This window comes from Rattus norvegicus, chromosome 5, assembly GCF_036323735.1.
Source record: "Rattus norvegicus strain BN/NHsdMcwi chromosome 5, GRCr8, whole genome shotgun sequence".
Classification (NCBI taxonomy): Eukaryota; Metazoa; Chordata; class Mammalia; order Rodentia; family Muridae; genus Rattus; species Rattus norvegicus.
The window spans coordinates 166,067,055-166,085,868 of NC_086023.1; the positions used below are offsets into that span (position 1 = coordinate 166,067,055).

The 18,814-nt window shown below is 43.3% G+C and overlaps 1 protein-coding gene across 6 annotated transcripts in view; it reads left to right on the forward strand.

Annotated features, from left to right (window-relative positions):
- The window catches only part of Rere (arginine-glutamic acid dipeptide repeats), a 331,790-nt gene that overhangs the window by 18,285 nt on the left and 294,691 nt on the right, over positions 1-18,814 (forward strand). The window lies entirely within an intron of this gene.

Consider the following 18,814-nt stretch of genomic DNA (forward strand, 5'->3'; position numbering starts at 1 on the left):
CTTCAACAGCAGCTGTCTGCCCACGTGTGTTTCCTTTGTGAGCCACACAGATACCTTGTGTAGAGAATAGTTTGTAAGTAATTTGTCTGGTTTTTGGAGTCAACTGTCTCAGGTCTCTAGCATCAGCCAGCTCCTGTGTCATGGAATCCTTCAGCAGATGTTGTTAACTGCTCCGTGATCCCACCCAGAGGAGGCTGTCCTCACTGTGTCTGCCGCTGATCAACATTGTCACACTCTGATGTGAGTGCCAGGTGTAGTGGCACACCTTTTGTCCCAGGGCCTGGGAGACAGGCAGATAGAGCTGTGTGAATTCAAGGCTAGCCTAGGAGACAGGCAGATAGAGCTGTGCGAATTCAAGGCTAGCATGGTCTACATAGTGAGTTCCAAATTGACTAAAGCTACATAGTAAGACCGTCTTCAGGAATAAAAAAAGAAAAAAGTTGTTTGAGTCCTGTCAGAAATGGTTTCCTGTTGACTGATGGAGCCAAGCATCTAACCCCCTTTCCTTTGCTGTGGGTAGACCTAAATATTTAGTTAACAATTATTTTTATTAGTAAAATATCCTTAAAACTGTGTGCCTTGACATTTTTTGTGTTTTTATTCCTTTCTATTTGAGTTATTTAAAACAAAAAACTTTAAAAAATATTTATTATAAATAAATGTATGTGCATGTATGTGTATATGCATGTGATACAGATGTGTATATGTATGTATGTACATGTGATACAGGTGTGTGCATGCACATGCTTTCTTGCATACACCATACAGCTTTCTGCCTGCATGTATGCCTGCAAGCCAGAAGAGGGCATTACAGGTGGTTGTGATCCACCATGTGGTTGCTGGGATTTGAACTCAGGACCTCTGGAAGAGCAGTTAGTGATCTTAACCGCTGAGCCATCTCTCCAGTCCCCTTCCTTTTCTTTCTTTTCTTTTCTTTTTTTTTGGTTCTTTTTTTTTTTTCGGAGCTGGGGACCGAACCCAGGACCTTGCGCTTCCTAGGCAAGCGCTCTACCACTGAGCTAAATCCCCAACCCCTTCCTTTTCTTTCTTTAAAGGTAAATGTCTTACTTGTTCATTTTACATTTGAAGTCCTCCCCAGTGACTTCTGTGGTCTGCGGTTCATATTCTTACCATTACTTACTCGGACAAAGCACTGCTGAGTCGCCCTTCTTGGTCAGCTTTTGTTGTCATGGGGTTAATTAGGCTGAGTTGGTTCTCTGCACAAAGGGCCTTTACCAACTTGGTACACAGGCATCACGACTGGATGCCAGCACACAGAGATGGCTTTGGTGCTTGTCTAAAGCTCTGGCAGCTGTGCCTGTGAGGATGAGGATGTCTGCAGCACTTCCTGAAAAGCAGTGCTAACACTCATTAGACCTCCAGCACTGACATCTTTGTTCATGGTGATAGGTTACATGTCAGGCTGTGTCTTGAATCTACTCTGGATTTGGTGGGGACAGGAAGAGGGTGTGACTTTACTTATACCATCTTCCAGCTTAGCTCTTGATAGGGAGATTGAAGATGATGCTGATTTACACTTGGGTCACTGGCCTGACTGTCTGGATCTTCGCAGTTGAGTGCGAAGACATAGCATTTGACTACATTTGTATATATCTCCGTTTGTACTGGGAGACTGTTCACTCATTCAGGTATATCCACAAATAAAGATGGCCAAAGTGAAAAGGAACTTCCTATATAATATGCCGATTTGAAGTTGACTCCTGAAGATAGCATTTTTGTTAGATGTACTTGATTAGAGATGAGAAAAATCAGTTTTAAAAAATTATTTATTTTATGTATAATGAGTGTTTTGCCTGCAAGTATGTCCGTGTATCACATGCATGTAGTGCTTGTAGAGGCCAGAGGAGAGTGTTGGGTTCCCTGGAGTTGGATTCCGATGGTTGTGAGCTGCCATGTGGGTGCTAGGGCTCACACCCCAGTTTTCTGCAAGAGCGGCAAGTACTCTTAACCACTGAGCCATCTCTCCAGCCACAAATTACTTCAAAAGCAAGCAAACAAGCAAGCAAAGAAACCACTGTCCGTGTTTGTGTGTTATTGGAGGGTCACTGTCCTGAAGCATGGCAGCCCCTGTGCGTTACAAAAAAGAAGCTTGGTAGGCCACCTAGTGGACATGCCAGGGTCCAGAGTCCATTTTCACCTGGGTAGGATTTACCCCGTGGGCCTGTGCTCTGCTTTCTTAGCCACTGCATCACATGAGCACAGTGGTGCACAGGTGCAGGGCATCACATGAGCACAGTGGTGCACAGGTGCAGGTGGGAAGGAGCCATGGAGCGGCTGGAGAGATGGCTCAGTGAGTGACTTAGCTGTCTTCTCTTATTGCTCTCTAGCACATTGTATGAGGCAGGCTCTCACTGAATTTGGAGCTTCTGATTGGTTAGACTAGCTGATCAGCAAGCCCAGGGGTTTTCTGGTCTCTCTTTGGTCATGCTGGGATTACAGATGTTTACCTGGCACCTGGAGCTCTAAAATGATACTTGCGTGGCAAGCACACTACCAACTGACCCATCTTCCCAGGTGTAATTAAAAAATATTATTATGTATTTATTTTTCTCACATAAGGGTGCTAGGAACTGAACTCTCAGCCATCTCTCCAGCTTCCTTATTGTCCATTACTGTTGTGTGTTGGAGCTCCTATGTCATGATGCACATGTGGAGGCTGGCGGACAACTTCCTAAGGTTGGTTCTGCTCTTTCAACTTTAGGTGAGTTCTGGGGATCAGACTCAACTATCGGGCTTGCTTACACATGCTGTTAGCCTTCTGGGCTATCTGACTGTGACCAGAGATACCACAGGAGGCTGGGGGCAGGCTTCATATATTTCATTCTGGCCTTGAGCTTTTGCTTCCATTTCCTGAGCCCTGCACTTTCAGGTTATGTGATGCTGGGAATTGGATCCAGGGTTTTCTTTACACCTAGACATCCAGCCCCTCCTTTTTGAGACCATGCTTCATGTACTCCATGATGGCTTTGAACTAAGGATCTTCTTTGTTGCTGTAAAATTATAAAAAATGGTATCTTTTACCCCGCACTAGATCCTGCACCGCAGTGCCCCTAGATATCCGGTAGATATCTTCATCTCAGTCAGCAAAGCCTCTCACCCGCTTTGCTCTATCCCATAACACACTGTTGACGGCCTCTCTCTGAGCCTGGCAGCAATCTCTCTACCCATCCAGTTCCCAGATATATACATCTCAATTCCGTGGTGACTTAGTGTCCCAGCTGCCACAAGAAAGAACACACAACACAGTAATCTCTGATCCAATTGATAAGATATAATTGGTCACCTAAACATACAAATCCCTGTACACATCCATGCCTTAAGAATATTCATAACAACCTGTATAGTGTGGAATCTTAACATCCACCTCCATGTTCTCTCGGCAACTTCTCCTGCCTTCCTGTTCCAGTCTCCTCCTCTTCCCTCAAACTTTTCTCCTGCCCATCCTTCCTTCTCGTTCAATGACAGGCCTCGTTCTACCTTGTACCTGCCTTCACTTGGGTAGTGACAACATCCCACACTTCTTGGCTTTAGTTCTTTCTCTGGGATTATAGATGCTTACCATCATGACTTTTTTTTTTTAAAGACTTATTTATTATATGTAAGTACACTGTAGCCATCTTCAGAGACAACAGAAGAGGGCATCAGATCTCATTACAGATGGTTGTGAGCCACCATGTGATTGCTGGGAATTGAACTCAGGACCTCTGGAAGATCAGTCAGTGCTCTTAACCGCTGAGCCATCTCTCCAGCCCCATGGCTGTTTTTTTTTTTTTTTTTTTTAAAAGATTTATTTATTTATTATATATAAGTACACTGTAGCTGTCTTCAGACACACCAGAAGAGGGCATCGGATCTCTTTACAGATGGTTGTGAGCCACCATGTGGTTGCTGGGAATTGAACTCATGACCTCTGGAAGAGCAGTCGGGTGCTCTTAACCGCTGAGCCATCTCTCCAGCCCCCATGGCTGGTTTTTTAAAAGGTATCTTATTCTCAGCATGCATGTGGCTCTGGGTTCAATTTCCAGTACTGGCAGAGGAAAAACAAAGCATTTTAGAAGAGTGATAAAGCCTTGTCTGTGTCTCTGCAACTTGTTCAGGTATGTTTTAGTCCCAGGACTCTGTAAATGTATTGTTTATGGAGAAATATGATGGGAGATGGTGGTATTAATAGATTGAACTAGAAATGGGAATGGCTAAAAAGTCTTCTGCTTGTGGTCAGGCCCGTGAAAATACAGAGAGAGCGAGAGTTAGCCTGTAGCTGAAAGACTTTGGGTTTGGGGTTCAGTGGGGGAGCTGAGGTATATTGGTTTTTGGATAAGAGACTTCCTAAAGGAGTTATTAGCTCCGTAGATCTTTAGATGGCACCATGGTGGGGTTCTGAGGAGAGATCAGGCCTACATGACAATGAGGACTCTTTCTCTTCAGTACCACATGAGTGATGAGTGATGAACAGTCCGTGGTATGGGGTACACTTGTATTTAGGCTACCCCTGACTTAGCACTGGCAGAGGGAAAAAGTGTTAACTTGGGGTCTGTATGTAGACTTCTCTGTAAGGGTAGGAGAGCAAGAGTCTGGAGATCAAGGTGCTTCTGCCTTACCACAGTGTGGCCCTGGAGAGATGGCAGCCCCCACCCTGGTGGAGCCTAAAAAAGGAAGCAGCACTGAGGGCCCCATGCCCCCCTTTTTTCCTTCTGGGAGTCAAGATTAATTTGTAATTTGAGTACCTAGTGGATCTTTACTTTTGTCTGTCTGTGTATCTGTCATCTGTCTGTCTATCTAATCTAATCCAATCTATATCTAATCTGTCTAATCTATCTGAGCCAGGGTTTCTCTGTGTATCCTTTATTATCCTGGTACTCATTCTGTAGACCAGGCTGGCCTTGGACTCAAAAGATCCACCTGCCTCTGCCTCCCAAGTGCTAGGATTAAAGGTGTGTGCCACCACTACCCAGCTTAAATTTTTCTTTTTCTTTTTTTTTCTGGAGCTGAGGACCGAACCCAGGGCCTTGCGCTTGCTAGGCAAGCGCTCTACCACTGAGCTAAATCCCCAACCCCTTTAAATTTTATTTTATTTAAATAATATATTTATTTTCTGCCTTGAACTGCCCTGAATTAAGGAGAGTTGTCTGGCTAATTACCTGCTCTCACGAGGTGTTCATGCACATTTTCTCACTTTTGTTTAGGGTATATGGGGTAGTGTGTCTTCTTCTGGTTTAAGCGAGTGTGTTTTTATCACTCTCTAGTAGAGTGAATGTAAGTGCTCATAAATTCCTCACACCTGCAAGTCCATTTTGCTTACTTCTTGTTCTTACAAGTTTCCAGGATGCTGATTGCCAGCCTTGCTTGTGTGAGAGTAACTTTGAAATCCAAGGCATCGTTTGAGGTGATCAAGTGACTGGAGGATGGAAAATGAGGGCTGCAAAACATTTGCGGAGTACCACATGCTCTCAGTGTACACGCCGTCAGTGTACATGCTGTCCGTCCGTGTACATGCTGCTGTGCTCCTTACCTTTGGGATTCTCCAGCTTTTGATGCAGCTGTCATGACTGGGCCCTGTGTGTGCTTCTCACCATAGCGGTTTACTTTATGCTCCTGTATAAAAATAGATCTTGTTTTTTTATGTTCTCACCCTTCACAGCTTCTTCAGACCCTCTTAAGTTTGAGGCCAATGTTTGGTGTTAAGACACTACTAAAAAGCAGATGATGTCTAGAGGGAGTGCTCATGGCCTGAATGTTGCTAAAGCAAAGGACAGAGGAGTCTGACCCGTTTGCACTCCGAATCTGAAGAAGGTGGAAGATGCCTGCTTCCTTTAGCAAAATCTGCAGTGACACTGACAGCTTTGTGAGGCTTTCTAGTCTGTGTAGTGACAGTTGTCTTCTGGCAGGTGACTGTTTGGGTGTGACCATGTATGAATGTACCATTGGGATCTATTTCTACAGAGTTGATTGTGGAGGGCTTTAGCCTCCTGCCTGTGGGGTTAGCTGGAAGAGCGGTGGTAGCCATATGATGTAATTGTCCTCAGACAGTCCTGTTGTTCCTGTTTCATTGAATTAGAGGTCAGTGCTTAGAACTTTTGGTTTGAGTGGTCCTTATAAGAAGGGTCTGTAAGCTGGGCCGTGGTGGCAGCACACACCTTTAATCCCAGCACTTGGTAGACAGAGGCAGCCCAATCTCTGAGTCTGAGGCTATTGAGGCCAACCTGGTCTACATAGGGAGTTCCAGGACAGTTTATCCTACACAGAGAAACTGTCTTGAAATGCTAAGGGTGTGAGAGGAAGAAGGGCCTGTAAAGTAGTGGTGAGTATGGGTAGCTAAACACAGTTGGACGTGTGTCTCACAGAGAAAGCTGTGTGCTTGACCTTACAGACTTCGGGGCTGTGAGAGTGAGTGAGAAGGCTATTGGTCTGTCTGTGTGAAGCTCCCTGCATTCTGTTGAGGATGATCAGATCTGTAATTCTGACGTGTGTCGAATGTGCTTTTAAGTTTGGGTGGGTTTACTCCCTCTCTCTGTTTGTTCTGCCTGGCTTATTGGCAGATTGAAAAAGCTTTTTTCTTCTTGTGTGGAACCACAGGGATTGTATGTTTAACTTACAGACTTAAAGATTCAGGAGGACTGTCTTCCTATGGATTTGTTACATTGATTATGAGAAGGTGCTTATTATCCTTCGAGGGTGGTCAGGTAATCAGTATAAAAAAAGCTGTTCTTATCACAAAAGCCTTTAATTTCAGGTTGTATCTTCAGGGAGGTTTCCCGGTACCTTCTTTTTTTTTTTTTTTTTTTTTTTTTTTTTTTTTTTTGCGGCTGAACATGGTTGAGCACCAGGACGATCAGGAATTTAAAATTATCTTTAGGTACATAGAAAGTTAGAGGACACTTGGGCCACATGTGATCCTGTCTCAAAAAAGCAAAGCAAAAACATTTTTTCCACTTAAGTGTTCACTTTGATGAGGCTTCCTTGAGCTACACCACACTCTTGGGGACTATGCTTTGCTTCCTGGCCAGAGGAACACATAAATTCAGTCCTAGTTTTGGTACCTACATCTGTCGTTCCTGAGAAGAAACAGCCGGACACCGAATGATGTCTGGCTTAGCTTTTTGTCCAGGACCAGCCAGGCAACAGGTATTGGATATGTAGCTTTCGAATTTAATGCTGAATTTAGCAGATTATAAAAAAATAAAAGTTAGTACCTTTCGCCTCACAGCAGAGGAGGAAAGGCCTGCAAGAGTGTGGCATTGAAGGCTGTCCAGGGCAAAACTAGCTGAGAGCTGCTTAGCATAACCTACAAATACATCTTAATTTCATATAATTTTATATATCATCCATCCATCGTTTTTCAAGACTTACTTACTGTGTAGTTCTGGCTGTCCTGGAACCAGGCTGGCCTTGAACTAGATCTGCCTGTCTCTGCCTGCTGAGTGCTGGGACTAAAGGTGTGCGCCACCAAGCCCAGCTGATAATTTTTTTTTATTAAAGATTTATATATGTATTTTAGTATATGGGTGTTTTGCCTGCATGTATGTCTTGCACACCAGAAGATGGCATCAAATTACATGAGAATTACATAAGACTACAGTTATACATGGTTGTGAGCCACCCTATGGGTGCTTGCAGTTGAGTTCATAGCCTCATAACAGTAGCAGCACAGGGGTTGAGGATTTTAGCTCAGTGGTAGAAAGCTTGCCTAGCAAGTGCAAGGTGCTGGGTTCGGTCCCCAGCTCCGGAAAAAAACAAAAACAAAAAAAAACAAAAACAAAAACAAAAAAACCAGTAGCAGCACTTTTAACTGCCACGCTCTCTTCCCAGCCCTGAGATTATTGTTGATTAGAGAGATGGACTAATGCGTCAGGAAGCTAAGAATAGGTGAGGACTATTTCAACAGGAGACTGGGAGAACTGGTTAGGACAGTCAAGCGTGTGTCACGCTGAGGCAGAGAGTTACAGAGCCAAGCAAATAGAGCCTGCAATCAGGAACAGAGATATGAATCAGAGGGTTTAGAATGCTAGGAACAATTTCTGTTGGCGTCTGAGTGAATGGGGGGAGAGGTAGTAGAGTAAGGAGCTTGGGGATGGAAAGTCAGCCTTCTGATTTGTGGCTCAGTTTGCAATGGGCAGGAAATGGCTGCCCAGTCCAGATGGGCAGGTGTCTTGAGTGCTTGTGTGCTATGTTCCATTGTTCTCTGCCCCGCTCCTGTTGGTCAGACAGCAGAGGCTGAAGGGAAGGAAGGACAGATTGGCTTAGAGGAGCATCACCAGTGCTCCTGTAGAGATTTTGCATGGAAAATCAGTTGAACACTAGAATTTTATCTTGTCATAGCTATCTCGTGTATGATTCTGTTTTCTGGTCTCTCAGTTATACCTGGTTGTCCCTCATCTGCTTCAACTCTTTTTCCCCGTTGTTTACTCATCAAGCCTCAGTTCAGGCATTTCATGTAATGACCTTTCCTTGGTTAGGCACTTCTCAGCATGCTGCACTGGTAAGAAACAACTGCTCCCTGTGAACTTGGAGAGCACTGGGAGTGCCTTTAGAGATACTTAAAAGTAAGCAGTGAGCAAGTGTGAGCACCTGAGTTAAGATTCCCAGCATTCACAGAAAAGCTGGAAATGGTGGCATCTGTCTGTGACTAGCTTTTCGGATGTGTGTGGCCATGTGCCTGTGTGCGTGCATGCGTGTGTGTAGGAGAGCAGACACAGGCAGATCCTGGAGGCTCGCTGGACTTTCATGACGAGACCTCTCACAGAGTAGAGGAGGGCAGTGGAGAATAACACCTGGTGTTTATCTCTGGCTTCAACATGTACACACATGAGCCAAGTATTCATGTGTTCACAACCCCTCCCCCAGTATTTTAAATTAATGATACAGAGAGGCCATACAGCAAAGCATACATTTATTTATAGGAGGTGTGCATGTTTGCTTGTATATTATGGTTCAAAACACTATCACTTCAAAACAGATAGCTTATAAAATAAGAGTATTTGCCTTGCTCATATTTTATTTTGAATAAAGAAATTTATGTTTTACTTCTTAGATTAAAAAGAAAAGTAAGACGAGGCAACAGTGCTTTCTGAGAGAAGGTGGCAGTGCAGGGTGTGGGCTGTAGGCAGGGGAAGAGCGTGCTAATATGGTGGAGCTCGCTGCTGCGGTCAGGGAGCAGGAGAAAGAGCAGGAGTACTTGGGTATGCAAATATATTTTCCTGAAAAGAGGTTTACAGAATTCATCAGATTAAGAAGGTTTCTAAGTCTTCATTCTCAAGGTTTAAATGAGTATAGGAAAGAAGCATCTAAAAATTCTATCTTACAAGCCAAAACTAACTCTGAAGAGAGAAGAGAGAGGAAGGAGGAAAACTTTAATCCTTCTGGCTGTCATTCTGCATGTAATCGGAAGCCATTAGAAGGTTTCATAAGCAGCCAGGATTACACTTCTAGGTTAAACAGAGCTCTTTGGCCACTGTGTAGTTAGTTACTTTGCTGCTGAGAAGAGTGGAAGCTCAGAGATTGCTTGGGAGGTCTTTGTGGTGATCTGAGTGAAATAGGATGGGGCCTTGGGTTAGGGTGATGGTTGGTAGTGGTTGAGGAACCCAAGAGAGGTTAGATTTGGATTTTGTGATTTGATGTATCCTGAGAGATGCAAGTCTTACTACCAGTTAAAACTAGCTCAAGGGAAACTGAATCCATGTTAAAATGCTTTTCTGTTAAGAATGTTTTGTACATTCTGTATCTTTGAAATTTCTTAGCTTAGGAGTGGAAAAAGGAAGGGCAAGGGCCAGGACTTTGCTGTGTCATGAATTCATCTGCTAATGCAATGGCTCTCAACCTCTATAGGGGTCACATACCAGATATTCTGTATATCACATGCATACATTTTGATTCATAACCATAGAAAAATTATAGTTGTGAGGAAACAACAAGATATGGTTGAGGGAGCTGTATTAAACTGCGTTAAAGAAATAAGGAATATTCTGTAACAGCAGCTGTGTAAATATCTCATCTGTAATGGTCATTTATTTAATGTAAAAGGTGTGTCTGTGGACAGTGTGATTGGGTAAGTAATATGCTGAATTTGGCATTTAGTGTGATTGTGTTCAACTAGACCTGTTTAACATTAACTGTGAAATAGGTTGCCGCAGAGATAGGAAGGCAGTGGGTGCCTGTCTGCTGTTATGGAAATCCAAACAGCTTTGGCTGTGCTCAGCTGCTTCTCATTGTTCTGCTCTACGGTTCATTCAAAAGCTGTATGCTGAATGCATCCATTCTACAGCGGTTTCTCAAGGCGTTACAAGCAGTGAGGTTGTATTATGAGAAAATGTCTGTTCACTCCACATTAATGATGGCTGTTGCAGAGGTCATGGTTTCTCTCGGCTCCCCAGGTTTAGAATGGATGTGGAGAGGCCTTGGGTGATGCTCTTGAGCTTGTTGCTTTGGCTAGAAAGACACGTTGAGTTAGCCGGGGTAGTTTATAAAGGGGAGCTGAAAAGAGTGTGAAGATATTCTAGACTATTAAATCGAAGGGACTCTTCCTCCTTCCTCTCTCTTCTCTCTTCAGAGTTGGTTTTGGCTTGTAAGATAGAACTTTTAGATGCTTCTTTCCTATATCATTTAAACCTTGAGAATGAAGACTTAGAAACCTTAGTATCCTGCTTTCTTAATCTGATGAATCTCTTTTCAGAAAAATATATGTACATATCCAATTAAAAATTTTGTCATTACTTATTAAATAGTTGATACCTGCCAGGCAGTTTATAGTGTTAAGATATACTGATGCCCAAAGTAGGGAAGAGCGCTTATGGCCTTCGGCAGGTAAAGGAGTTGATTTTGCAACCTGACTTTAATTTGTGAAACAGCTGGAAAGGTTTTGAGAACCAAGTCCACAGAGTTGTCCTCTGGCTTCCACATGTGTGCCATGGTACGTGAATACCCACACACATGTCATATATGTGATAAACTGAGTAAACACTTATTGTAAAGTAGGGAGGACGACTTCAAGTCGGAGTACAAACACAAGCCCTGAAACCTGGCTTGCTGTGGAGCCTATTGAAGATTGATCACTTCAGGCAGACGGAAGTGGCCAGTAGGAAGGTCCTAAGGAAGGCACAGAGAAGAAAACTTATCAGAGCCGAATGAGCAAGGGGAAGATTGGTGTTTCCAGGTACCAGAGTGCTATTGTCTTAGATCTGGAGGCCAGAAGCCTGAAATCCGGGTGTCTGCAGAGTTGATTTTATTTGGAGGCCAAGGGAGGCAGGAGTCTGTTCTGTCTTCTGTGTGGCCTTCTGGCACACCTCCACTGTTGTCTGCCATTTCCTCCTTTCAGAGCATTCACCATTGTATTTATGGCTCACTCCTGCCAAAGGTGTTCTTATCTTGACATTTTATGAACAAGGACAGCGTTTCCAAAATAGGACACACTTACAGGAGTTCAGGGTTAGGACTCTTTTGGAGGACCAATATTTGGTCTCTGCTATCTGACTTGTTGCAGAGACAAGACAGATACAAAATATAGTATGTACTGGGAAGGCGGTAGGAGCTAGCGGGTAACTTTCTGGTGTCCCTGGGGCCATTTAAAGGAACAGACATAATTTGTATTTTAAAAGGAACAGTAGACATAAAGAGAGATTATGGTAATAACAAACCATGTGAAGAATGCTTGTGGCATATACCAAGGTGGTGGCAGTGTGTTTGGAGAAGTGACTTTGAATGCATTTAAAAGACAGTATTGGTAAATTCTGATGAAGTTTTGATGTAGGATGGGGCAGAAGGGAAGAGGGGTCAAAGATAAGTCTCAGGCTTCACTATTCAGCATTGCCAAGTCACAGTCTGACCTGGGCTGGGCAGCCCTCAGATGCCCTTGAACAGGCTTTAATTTTTTTATTTTTAAATTGGGTGAGTCTGGAATTCAAATGAGAAACATGGATTAGAGATGTGCAGCTAGGTTTTCATGCGGATGTCATTAAACCTGGGAAACTGGAAGATATTAGTTATGAACTGTGTAGAGAGATGTCCAAAAACAAGTCATTGGAATATTAACATCAACAACAGAAATTAAGATAAAATTGGCAAAAGGAGGAAACCAAAAGATTGTAAACTATCACCTTTCAAAGTCATCCAAAGACTGCTAAACCAGGACAGATTTGGACTGAGAATTGGATTAGTGGATTGGATGCAATGCTGTGTGGGATTCAGAGATAATCTTTTCAAGACTAATCTCAGTGGAGTGCTTGGATTAACTTTATTAGGGCAGGGCAGTGGTGGCACACACTTTAATCCCAGCACTGAGGAGGCAGAGCGTGAGGCCAGCCTGGTCTATAGAGAGTGTTCCAGGACAGCCAAGGCTACACAGAGAAACCCTGACTTAGAAAACAGCACAACAGGAACAGTATTGACTCAGGGCTGGGGAAGCGACTCAGGGTAAAGCACTTGCCAGGCAAGTATGGTGTAATGTGAGCCCTACAGTGAAGTGGGAGGCAGAGACCACCAGAGCTCTTCAGCCATCTGGTCTGGTTGTGTGTGCCGTGGTGAGCAAACCGATCCACAACCCGCCGTGTTTCTCGGGGCTCTAGCATTTATATTACTCTGAAGTCTCCAGAACCAGACATCGCACAGTTGCAGAAACTATCTGTAGCTGACAAAGTCATGCCCCTGCTAGAGGATGAGGCAAATCACGGTCAGCTGCTGTGCACAGTCGGAAGCAGCCCCATATCCCACCTTAAAAACCAAAATTCCAGAATTCTCATTGCACTGCTGGGCATGGGGCCTGCCATAAAGAGTTGCTTGTATGCAGTGAACCACATAGGAGAAAACTAAATTTTCTTTTGTGAGCCGCTGTCAGTTTGAGATAGCTTCTGTGTTAGAGATGGTGGCTTGTGCCAATTCTCCTTTCAGCACTAGGACCCCATTGCTGAGAGACATGCAGGCAGCCTGTGCTCTGTGCCTGCTGCCACAGTGTCTGTGAGCTCTCAGATCCCTTGGTCCTGCTGCGTTTGGAAGGCCTTGTTGAGTTGGTGTCCCCCAACTCCTCTGGCTCTCACACCGTTCCTGCCTCCTCCACAGATTTCCTGAGCCCTGAGGGGAGGGATTCGACTGAGACATCCCATTTAGAACTGAATGGTTCAACGTCGGTTCTCTTACTTTCTGCTTATTGTCCAGTTGTGGGTCTGTACATTTATTCCCGACTACTGCAAGAGGACGCTTTTCTGATGATGGCTAAGCGAGACACTAACCTGAGTTTAGCAGAATATTGTTAGGAGAAATTTTATTGCCATGTTCCTTTAGCAGCACAGTAGTATTTGGTCTTCTGTTAGGTTCCTCACCTGTTTAACTAGTCTCAGGTTCTTGGCCACGTGAGCAGTGTCAGGGATGGGTTCTAATCACATGGAGTGGACCTTAAATCCAGTCAGACAGGGGTTGGCTACTCCCACAGACTTTGTGCCACTATTGCTGCAGCATATCCTGTAGGTAGGTCACCATTGTAGATCAGAGGGTTTACAGCTGGGGTGGTGGAGGTGGTGCTCTGTGTGTGTATGTGTATGTGAGAGGGAGAGGGGCAGAAGGAGAGGGAAAGGGGTACAGGGAGAGGGAGAGGGAGAAGGAAAAGAAAGCGCACATTTAGGCCATGACTTGTCTGTGGAGGTCAGAGGATAACTTTATGATATTGGTTCTCCCCGCCGTTCTGTGAGTTCTGGAGATTGAACGTATGTAGATTGTCAGGCTCGGCAGTGAGATTTTCATCTACGCTTCTATAAAAAAGAGGAGTGTCATGAATTTGTCTCAGGAGATAGAATGAATGTCGAAGATGATAGTGGTTTTTTTTAAGGCAGTAGTTCTCAATCTGTGGATGTTGTCCCCTTTGGAGTGTGTGTCGAATGACCTTTTCACAAGGATAGAATATTAGATGTCCTGCATCTCAGATATTTACATTATAATATATAACAGTAACAACACTAAAGTTACGAAGTATTTTTTTTTTTTCTTTTTTCTTTCCGGAGCTGAGGACTGAACCCAGGGCCTTGTGCTTGCTAGGCGAGTGCTCTACCACTGAGCTAAGTCCCCAACCCCAAGTTACGAAGTATTGATGAACATAATTTTATGGTTAGGGTTCCTACAGCATGGAGAACTGTATTGAAGGCTGAAGCATTAGGAAGGCTGAGAACCACTGCTGTAAGGGTCTGAGCATAGTAGGAAAGTAAGCGCCTTTCCCCGTGCAAGGTTTGTTGACTGGCACAGAAATGGACCTTTCTATTCGTTGTAGGGAAAATCATTTCTTCACCTGAATCTTGTTTTTTGGTTATGGTGACAGCAGGGCTTGTTGGGTTGTTCTCTTGATGGTATTGTTCTCTTGGACCAGATGACCTAAATTACTGGCTGTCTACTGTGGAGTACTTTGAGTATACGTTTGAAGTTTTTGAGCTAAAATGTAGGATTCACAGTCAAAGGGGCTTGAGTTGAGAATCATGCGTGCATGCTCTTAACCCCTGAGCTATTTTTCCAGCTCCCATCCTATGCATCTTTTCTTTTTTTCTTTTTTAAATTTTATTTATTTTATTTATTTTATACGTATGAGTTCACTGTAGCTGTGCCCAGACACACCAGGAGAGGGCATCAGAGCTCATTATAGATGGTTGTGAGCCACCATGTGGTTGCTGGGAATTGAACTCAGGACCTCTGGAAGATCAGTCAGTGCTCTTAACCGCTGAGCCATCTCTCCAGCCCGAATCTTTCCTTAAAAGTATAATATTTAAAGCTCAATGTGGTGGCGTGCACCTGTGATTCTAACGTGGTTTGATAAGGTAATAGGCATAGAACTGAGGCTAGCCTAAGCTATGGGAGACTGTCTCAAAAATAAAGTTCTGTTTTCAAACTGACCTGTCTAAAGCCGTAAGTTTCCTTAGGGATCCAAGACCTTGTGCATGCCAGGCGAGTGATCTCCTACTTAGCCATACTCCTAGTTCACTGTTACGAAATTTGAATGAAATGAAACATAAGGAAAGCCTTTGGTGAGTTTTGGTATCTCCCCCCCACCCCCAGGGCAAAGGACTCCTTAGATAAGTCCATCTCCAGTATAAACAGAAGCAGCCTCAGTACTGCTTTAAATAGGTTGCAGTACAAATGTTGGCAGGTAAAAGATTGATAATCTTTTTCTTGGTTTAGAACTTCTTCAAAGGTTGAAGTGCATTTTTGGCTTCACTCAGAATAAACAGTTGTACTTTTTGACTTTGATGTTATTTTAACAGTAATGGAGAAAATATTTAAGTGGAAGCTCAAATATTGATAGCATGCAGAGAGCGGGCCGGAGTTACTTCTCCTAACCTTTGGCTGATGGCTCCTGCAGACTTACCTAGGAACTCTCTCTGAGGGAAGAAAGTACCAGGGAGTCGAAAGGTACTGAAATGTTCCCTAAGTGACATCAGTTGAAGGAATTTACATAGGAATTAGTTGTAAAAATCGATTGGATTGGATGCAGACAATAGGGTAATTACAACGTTAGGGGTGAGTACACTGAGTATGAGGGCTAACAGGGGTCAGGGTTTCCTGGATTATGCTGTGATGAGTTGTTGGTATTTTCCACTGAGAAGACTGCTCAGATAGGGAAGCTCAGCTGTGTTTAGACAGTGTGGCTTGAAAGCGTAGTTCTGCCGTGTAGAAGCTTTAGGTAAATGAGGGAGCCACTTACCTTCCCTGGGCCTCAGTTTTCTCAAGTATAAGGTGGGGATAATAATGTCTCATGGGAGATTTGGGAAATCAGATGAGTCCATGTATGCAAAGTGTAATCGAGAGGCCAGCTCTTCCAGTGCTTGTAAAATGCCTAGGTGCTGGCCAGTGCAGGCATGAGTAAGAAGGGGGACCGATGTGGGCCGCACTGCTATAACTATGCTGGAAACAGGAGTGTGGGTGGATACTTTGAGGCTTGAGGCTAGTTCTGTCTTGGGAGAAGTTATATCATGATCAAATATACTGGGGTAGATATATGACATGATTGAATTCTATTCTTCTGGAATAATGGCATGATTTTAGGAAAAGCAGGTGAGGATTGGATTATTCAAGAATTACAGTAATATGCATGAACACACAACAACTCCATGTGTATCCTCTTGAGGTGAGATGGTTCTTATCTCTATGATAGAGCAACTCTTACTTGACTTTTTAAAGTCATTAAAGTGAATTAGCTTGTATATAGGTTGTAAATAATTTGCCAAATAAAGACAGAAATTAGGAACTTGCAGAAGCAGTGAGTGCAAGCCAGAGAAAGAAAAGTGGTGTTTGAGAGGCGCTGGCAAAAAACAGGATTAAGGGAATGCTCTGTTCTGTTGGGCCCCTGGAACAGACTAGTCTGCAGGGCTCAGACTTGCTAGGGTGCTGTGTGTTGAAGAGTGTCTTTGATGGGTGGTTGTAGTGATGGGCGTGTTGTGTCTATGTTGTGGTGAGTCACAGAAATAGGACCTCATAGGATCTCTGTTCTTGTCTGTTACCCTGCACAATGGCAGAACATTGTTGGAAGGAATTGTGATTAGAAGGGACGTCAGTAGATGAGGAAGGGTCAGCACAGATCCAGCCTTCCTTGTTCTTCAGATAGATAACATGTTACTAAGCTTGTGGGCTGTTCTGTAACCTACTTTAAACTAAACCTTTATTTTCTTAGTCTATGACGTGATGGTGTAATTCATTTAGGAAGCCAACCATGCGTAGAATAAAATAGGCTGGGGAGATGACTCCCCAAGCAGAGTGTTTACATGAGGACTAGAGTTCAGAGGTCCAGTGCCCATTGAAATACACGTGGGCTGTTGTAGTGGCTTGCTTGTAATTCTAGCATGGGGAGGCAGAGATGAATCTTGAGAGCAAGCTATCTAGACTAGCTGAATTAGCAAGCTCAAGGTCTAAGCCAGAGTTCCTGTCAGTTTATCAGCTGGTGAGTGGTTGTGGCCATCTTTGTCCCTCAACCCCCCCACCCCCAACACAAAAAAAGCAAAAGCAAAACCCACGAAATTAAGCAGGAGAGGTATGGTGCACACGGCTTTAATTCTAATCCTAAGGAGGCAAGCAGGTGGATTTCTTGAGTTTGAGGCCAGCTTGATCTGTATAGCAAGTTCAAGGCTGGGCTGGCTTCATAATGAGAACCTCCCCCCCCCAAAAAAAAGCGTAGATAATTAATGTTAGCTATTAGTGATAAGTTCTTTAAGACTCTTTTACATGGAGTGTGTGTGTACACATACATACATACATACATACATATATTTATATATTTATTTATTTGAGTCAATGTATTACTATGTATCCCCTGGTAGCTTGGAAAGAAGTATAAATGTATTTTTAAAACAGAAATACACTAGATATATTTTTCAATTACTCTGTTCAGTACAACAAGAACATTAACATTGTTCAAGTTGTTAAATGTACTTTGAGTATTGTAATGATTTGTTCTCTTCTGTTGTATGACTTTGCTGGCAGAATTCAGTACCATTGAACATTTCTGACATCTGCTGGTTTCCTCACCCAGTTGTGTATTGTATCTTTAAATTAACATGGCTTATAATGGGTGCATAGCCTGTTAGTACGTGAAGCGCTGAAGTAGTGCACAGGCTCACCTATTCCTGACCTGACAGAGATCCGATTTGTTTTTCCCCACCTGCTGAGAAGGGCAGAAGTCGACCATGTTAGCTTGGACCTCTGCTTTCTAGACCAGATTTATATTGGACATGCATGATGCTTAACAGTTGGAATTCATCTTGTTTATAGCAAAATAGTCTTTGCTTTTTTGTTTGTTTGTTTTTGTTTTTTGAGAGGGTTTTCCTAGATATAAAACTGCCCTGTAACTCACTCTGTCTCTGTCTCCTGAGTACTGGAATTAAAGTCATGTGCTGTCATGCCTGGCCTAGCAAGATATTCTTTTTTTTTTTTTTTTTTTTTTTTTTTTTTAAATAAAACAAAGAGTGACTAGTCACTGAGTCTCCCCACTCCAGATTAAGCACTGAACCAATGGGAATCAGGACAGTGGTACAGAGTGCTTGTACTTTGTTGTGGGAAGTCCCTGAGAGCTGTGTATGTGTTTTGCAGAGTGCATCGGTTGAAAATATTTACAGAGAAAATGAGTTTGTGGTATGAACACATTGGAATGGTGAATTTATCACCCCTAAAATAAACCTCAGTGCCTGCTAAAGATAGGATTGGACAGGAAAGACGAGCACTCCTGTGGGATGACACTTGTTAACTTGTTTATTATTTTCATAGGCCTTCCCTGTACACACGAGGAAGCAAGCCAGTCTTTATTTTCCTGACACCCACCAGTGCCCAGTGAGAAGAAGTTGTTAGATGAGTGAATGACTTGTATTAGACCTGCTCGCTAGCTATTCAAGTTAGTACTGAGCCAACTAGGAGAGTAATTTTCCAGTCGCACAAACAAAATGAAGCTTTATTTGGGTTGTTCATTGGTGTAGCAGGATAACGTGGAAGCCTGCTTTTCCCAGAATGCAATCCCTCTTCCATCTCAGTTCTCCTATGTCTGTGCAGTTAACGTTCCACTGGCTTGGAACTCTCGAGATCTGCCTGTCTCTTCTTCCCAGTGCTGGGAATGAAAGGTGTACCATACCTGGCTATTTTTTATTTAAAAAAATTAATTTATTTTCATTTTATGCATGTGAGGGTTTTGCCTGCATGCATGTGTGTTCATCATGTGGGTAGTCATTTTGAACTGATGGTTTTCAAGTAGGTGCTTGGGAACTGAATTGGTGGTGGATGGTCCTCTGTAGGAATGGGGTGCTTTTATTTATTTATTTATTTATTTATATTTATTTATTATGTTTATAGC